This window comes from Macaca mulatta, chromosome 1 (genome assembly GCF_049350105.2).
Source record: "Macaca mulatta isolate MMU2019108-1 chromosome 1, T2T-MMU8v2.0, whole genome shotgun sequence".
In the NCBI taxonomy this organism is placed as follows: Eukaryota; Metazoa; Chordata; class Mammalia; order Primates; family Cercopithecidae; genus Macaca; species Macaca mulatta.
The window spans coordinates 20,713,038-20,719,841 of record NC_133406.1 but is presented as its reverse complement, the minus strand read 5'-3'; the positions used below and the strand labels follow the sequence as shown (position 1 = coordinate 20,719,841).

The 6,804-nt window shown below is 40.4% G+C and overlaps 1 pseudogene across 1 annotated transcript; it reads left to right on the top strand.

Annotated features, from left to right (window-relative positions):
* The first annotated feature begins 613 nt into the window (after nucleotides 1-613).
* LOC144337612 (cytochrome c oxidase subunit 7B, mitochondrial pseudogene) lies at nucleotides 614-5,714 on the top strand (annotated as a pseudogene). The gene has a single exon (XR_013410901.1). The product of XR_013410901.1 is annotated as a cytochrome c oxidase subunit 7B, mitochondrial pseudogene (transcript).
* The last annotated feature ends 1,090 nt before the right edge of the window (nucleotides 5,715-6,804 follow it).

Here is a 6,804-nt window from a genome sequence, read left to right as displayed (position 1 = left end):
TGATAATTACAGGAATAAACAAGTGAGAACCAATAGGGAACCCAAAGAGGTATCAGATACTTCCTGCCTCCCCAGGGCTCACAAAGCAAAGCTCTCCCTAGGCTAGGGCAAGCCTGGGTCAGTGTTCCATGTTTCACATATGAATCAGTGTAGACTGTGATTGTTTTTGCCTCTCACTTAATACCCTCTACTCCACCTCACCCAAAAGATAAGAATGTTAGAAAGGGACATACATCCTGCTTCCAGATACAAGAGATGCCTGAGAACACAGTAATTTCCTGTAACTCTTAAAGCCTAGGATGAACTTGGCATGCCTCATTTCTACTATCCTACTTCTCACATAAATTTCTGTGTTGACTGTTCTAGGCCCATTAATCTTCACATTATTTTCTGAACACAATTCATTTAATTCCCAGTTTCTTATTTTTGTTCTAGCCATTTGTTTCTGATATCTACTGCTGCATAACAAATCACCCCCAAAACTTAGTGGCTTAACACAAGAATAGTTTTTATTATCTCTCATGATTTTATGAATTGACTGGGTGTCCAGCTGGACATTTCTTCTCCACATGGAGTCTGCTGGGCTGTAGTTATCTGGTGACGTCACTGTTGGGAACATTTAAGATGGCTCATTCACATGCTTTGGCGGAGATGATGAAGAGCTGGGTTCATCTGGGATGTTGATAGGGCTGAGTCTCTCTCTTTCTCTCTTAACTTGGCCTCTCTAGATGTTCTCTCTAGCAAGGTAGACTTCTTATATGGCAGCTTAGGGCTCCCAAAACCACAAAAGCATAGTTTCCACACCTTATTATGGCTTAAGTCCTGAAGAGGCACCATATTAACTCCACCATTATTGTTGGTTAAAGTGAGTCACAAGAGAAGCCCAGAGACTATCAACCACAGGATTCTCAAAAAGCCTGCAGGGAATTTCCTTCTTTTTGCTAATCATTGTCTCTTATCTGTTTCAAAACCAGGGGGGTTCTTAATCTAGAGGTCTGTAAGTACATTTCAAGAGAGTCTATCAATATCTAAAAATTGTCTTTTTACACATATTTTGAGTCATGATGCATATGTGCACTTTTCTAGGTAAAGGATCCCTAGAATTATTGTGCTAAACAATTCTAAAAATCAGATTCTCAAAGGGTGGGTCTATGATCCAAAGAAGGCTGCAACATTGGAATGAATGAATCATACCTGATTCTACATCCCATCTGCACAATAATTATGTGTTGTTGTGGGTCTTTTGAAGATACATGGTATGTGCTTATAGTGTCTCCCACCAACTAGTTTTGAAATTCTGCTAAGGCAAGAGTCATATGTCTTCTTTATCTCTAGACTCCCTAGTTTTTAGCACTGTCTTTTAAATAATATTAATATATGCTGCATAATACATGTAGACTGATTTCCTATGAAGGGTTTATCTGGGTCTTTGTGTAAGAAGAACGTAGACACAATAACCATGACTGGCATCATTCTTACCATATATTGTCTCACCCCTTTCTGTTTAAAATGCTTTCATGTGTCTTATTTGATACTTATCTAATATGAGTCTATAAGGTCAGTAGAACAGATGTTATCATGATATTATTTTGTGCTAAGGAAACTGAAGTTTGCATAATCTCTCTCAAAGATTTAGAGCTAGTTTGAGAAGGAACTAGGGCTCCAATATTCCTGATTTCCACTGACCCTGGCTGTGTAGCATGAGCCACTGTGATGAGGAGGAGTGAGGACAGTGAGATAGATGTGAAAAACTAGAAGAGCAAAAAGAGTAAGACTTCAAGCTTTAGCATGCATCAGGATTACTTGGAGGGCCTGTTAAGCTACAGATTGTCGGCCCCACCAACAGAGTATCTGACTCACTAGGTGGGGACAGATAATTTGCATTTTCAATAAATTCCTAGGTAATGCTGATGCTGCTGGTCTGGTCTAGGGACCACACTTTGAGAGCCACTGGTCTAATCTATAGTCACACATGATAAGAGAAACTTCCCTGAGCCTTGTGCTTCCATTAATATGCATTCATTGATGATCCGAATATGGTTGTCACTCATTTCTGATCTGTATTTTTTACACTCAAAAGTGAGTAGTTAGAAACTCTCCCTCATCCAAAATGAACACATACCAGCACCCTTACATACCACCCTCTGCTCTGAAATGAAGGAGATCATACTAGTAGTCAGATGCCACAAAAGTCCTCCACTTTTCATTGCCCTTAGAAATCTGCATAGGAGAGTCAAGAGGAAAGGTCCATAAAGGAAAAGTTAATAACGTGGATCTTCTAGAATGGGGAAATGAGTGTATGCGTCATCCACTTACCTCTGACAGGGAATAGTTAACTGCATCAGAATTTGAGAATTATGCTCATTGGGTTATTCGGATCTTAATAATAATATAACATAATATATCAAGAGCTAATTTTTTAAAAATACATATTTACATGAAACTATTTTATTACCAGTTTTGCAGAAGTGGGTCCTCTATTTCTTAATAAGCATATTTAGTTGCTCTCTTACGATCCTTCCAGAATCAGGTCTTGCACAATCCCCATCTTTGAATTCAAAAAAATTCCTGAAAGACTTATTGATACTGGTGAACTGATAAACTCTTCATTAATGAAAAGGAGAAATGAAATTGGCCCAGTGACATGGCATTATGGAAACCTTCCTTTTTAGCCTTAAGGTCATCTCGCAGAGCACAGAGCATACTTTGAGGGCAATTACTGTCCCTTGCCCCTTTAAGGGCTCAGACTGTTACAAGATTGTGGAAAGCATTTATCATTTGCATTGGGAAAGGTTAATGTATTCTTCCCAAATATAAGCTCCTGTTTATGCAAAAGCATGTCTCTCCTATTTGCCCTGCCAAAGCTCTGATCCAAGCTTGTATTTGAAAATTGATGGTCTCAGGTAGATATTAAAGGATTTCTAGGGCAGAACACGCTCTTGTTAATGCAATAGGGAGGAGTCTTATGTAGTCAAAATCATCTGGAATTGAATTGATCTTTATCAAATAGAACACTTAGATTCCTGTTAAATGTTCCTGTGTTGTTAGGGAAATGGCAGATCTTCCAGATAATTATGCAGGCAAGAACTCTTTGCTCTTTTACGTAGAGCATCTAGGAGTGGCGAGGACTGCCAGACCTGTATGATTGCTTGTTAACAGAACTGTCAGCCAGGTCAGGACGACTTATGGGCCTTTCCCTACGTAGGTCTACCACTAAGAGTCCAGGAATAGAAAGAAGGAATTTTTAAAAAGTCATCCTTTCCAGATGAGAAAACTGAGGCATGGTAAAAAGAGATGGTTTCAAATTGTCACAGTTACAATTTAAGATAGAGCCAGATACCCACAATTTCCATTAGTTGCTTCTGACAACAAAAATTTGAGAATGTGCTCATTTTAGAGCATGCAGTCAAATATACTCACTTAACAAAGTGGAAAACTAAGGTTTCACAGCACCTAAGACATACAGCTAGTTAGAAGCAGAGTCTGGACAAGACATAGGTGTCTCGACTCTGAGTTCTTTGCTTAATCCATGCCTCTCTTTCTCTGGGCTTAAAATATTAGTTATGAGAAAGGTGATTTTGTAATCAAACAGATAATTTCATGGTGTGACTTAAAGAAGTGCTGGGTAAATCCTTTGTTCCAAATATCTATCCTAATTAGTTCATTATTGGAGTTTTATTCTTTGGGTCTCAAAGCCTTTTGTTCTCAGTTTTTCTATACCAAACCTCTGGGAGACCTAAGTCTTACCAACTTTCACCTTATATCATCGCTAATCATCAGTAAACAGCAAGACCCAAAAGGAACCACAATGGCACCTCTAAAGGGGCCCAACGACAGTCAAAATGAAAAAGAAAACAAATAGGTAGAGCCAAAACAGACCTCTCACGTTCTGTACTTTTCTTCTCTTTATGTTCTGCTTGGTGCTAAAACCTAAGCCTCTGAAAAGGCTAGACTCCCTCAACAAATAATCTTGACTTCTGTTGGTTTAATCTGCTTATTGTTCTGAGCTGCTTGACCACAGAGCAGGGTTTCTGTGGAGGCTGAATTACGAGTCTCTCTGGGTCAGGCCCAGGAACTTGATAGAATGTGAGATTCCCTGAACAGAGCATACTGTAGCTGTCTCTCTGCTCCCACAGATTTACACTTATCCAAACATGTAAACTGCTTTCAATTATTATCAGGGAAATCAAAAAGAAAACGCTTATCACTAAAGGGTAGTATGAGAGGTGGGTATGGAAGAAGGGAAGTCTTTTGCTAAGGGAGTCGGAGAAGGTGTTTATAGACTGACAGCGTATTTCTATTCTGTTCTCTTTTACTACAAATTAACTAAATCATCTTTTCCACAGCTGGATGCCCCTTGGACTCTAGTTAACCTACAGCAAAAGAATCCCACTAAGTTACTGCTCAAAGTGTCACCTCAATTGGCTGTGTGGTGACTCTGCTGGTCATGAGTACTCACACGTTTCTATAGGATGGAATTTTAGGGACATTTTCCCCTTTTTGTTTAAGTCCTCATCTATCCTGAGCATTCAGATGATGGAGTAAGAAACAATGGCAGGTCATAAAACAAGCACGGGAAGGTAGAACCAGATTCAAGTTCAGAGTCTTGGCTCACTTGCTGGGTGACTTACCCATGCATGTCCTTCAACTAAGATATAAGCACTTACTATATTAGAGCCAATGTTCTTAGTACTGTTGCCCAAATCTACCAATAATTGTCTCCTCATGTGTAAAATGGGAATCATTTATCATTTTACCAATACTTTGTAGGACTGTCTGGGGATTAACTGAGACAACATGTGAGTTCCTTATCTACTGTAGGCACACAATAAGTAACAAGTACTATTTTGGTGGTGCATGTTATTCCTTAAAAGTAAAGTTTGAAGGCAGGGTGCAGTGGCTCACCCTTGTAATCCCAGCAGTTTGGGAGGCCAAGGCGGACAGATCACTTGAGGTCAGGAGTTCTAAACCACTCTGGCCAACATGGTGAAACGCTGTCTCTACTAAAAATACAAAAAATTAGCTGGGCGTGGTGGTGGGGCCTCTAATCCCAGCTGCTTGGAAGGCTGAGGCAGGAGAATCGCTTGAACCCGGGAGGTGGATATTGCAGTGAGCTGAGATCACGCCACTGCACTCCAGCCTGGGTGACAGAGGAAGACTCAGTCCCCAAAAAAAAAAAGTAAAGTGTGAGTAGCTTTTGTGTTTCAGCACTCTTCAAAGGTACCTGAAGTGAATTTGCACCAAAGCAGCAGCTGCATTGCCTCAGTTCTATCTTCACCTTCACAATGTTTCCCTTGGTCAAAACTTCACTGAGTCATCTCCATGTTCCAAGCATTCAGCAAATAATGGCAAGGCAGAGCCACCAGAAACGTACGTCTGATTTTCATGACAAAGGCGGTAATGCTGTATTAGCTAATGGAGACACTTTCTGTATTGCTGTATGGACATATGTAGCAACACAAATTGGAATAATAGGGAACCTGTCCCCTGTTGGCAGAGTCACCCTAAAGGAATGGAGAGATCAGTAATCATCCCAGCTGGTATACTACTGAATTGTTTAAAAATATATCATAATTGATGCCAAGTGAAAGCACTATATACCCTTAAGATATGGCATTATTGAAGAAATAAATTTGAAACCTTCAAAAGCAAACAAAAAAATGGTAAAGTATAAGTTCTGCCTAGATGATGAGCTTGTTAAAAATCAGAGTCAATGTCTCATTCATCTTTGTTTCCCAACCTCTGTCAGAATAACTTGCACATATCAAGCTCTCTATCCATGTTTGTGGAAATAAATGAGTAGTTAGAAATTAATAGATTGGTAATAGATAAATACATAATTTCTCAATTCAAAGAAGTCACTGAGAACCTGGGAAAAAAGTAAATGTGTGTGTGTGTATGTGTGTGTGTGTGTGATGAGGGATAAGGAGACAGTAGGGGAGGCCAGGTGCTGTGGCTCACGCCTGTAATCCCAGCACTTTGGGAGGCCGAGGCAGGCAGATCACAAGGTCAGGAGACCGAGACCATCCTGGCTAACAGGGTGAAACGCCATCTCTACTTAAAAAAAAAAAAAAATACAAAAACTCAGCCGGGCGTTGTGGCAGGCACTTGTAGTCCCAGCTACTCGGGAGGCTGAGGCAGGAGAATGGTGTGAACCCGGGAGGTGGAGCTTGCAGTGAGCCAAGATCGCGCCGCTGCACTCCAGCCTGGGCAACAGAGCTAGACTTCATCTCAAAAAGAAGAAGAAGAAGAAGAAGAAGAAGACAATAGGGGATACTGTGAAATCTCTATCAAATTCCCTCCCATCCACAAGTTAAACATTTAGTTTACAGAGACAGTAAGTCATTAAATAATTCTTTCTAGGTCACTGCAGACTATTTACTGTTCCATTTTTTTCACATGTGATTAATCTGAATGTGCAAATCAGCGATTTCAATGGGATTTGACTCACTTCCAGAGTCCTTGAGTTCTTGATGACATTTTTTCTTAAAGTGAGGACCCTGCCTCTTTGTTTCCCACCCTCTCACTCTCTGGTTACCTTAAGTAATGAAGCCACATGGGAACACATCAGAGATTCTGATTCGAAATGCATCTGATTCCTTCCTGTTTGGATCAGTTTCTCAGCACTCAGTTGATTTCTGAAAGCACATCAGTTCCAGGATGTGCAAGACCCTGGGACAGAGTATTCTCTCTCACCGTCTGCTAATGAGATAAGTGCCGCAAGTTAACAGGCAGCCACGGGAATAACAACGGGCACTCCAGTATGCATTTCCTCTAATTACCCATGTTTATGTTCTTGCTGAT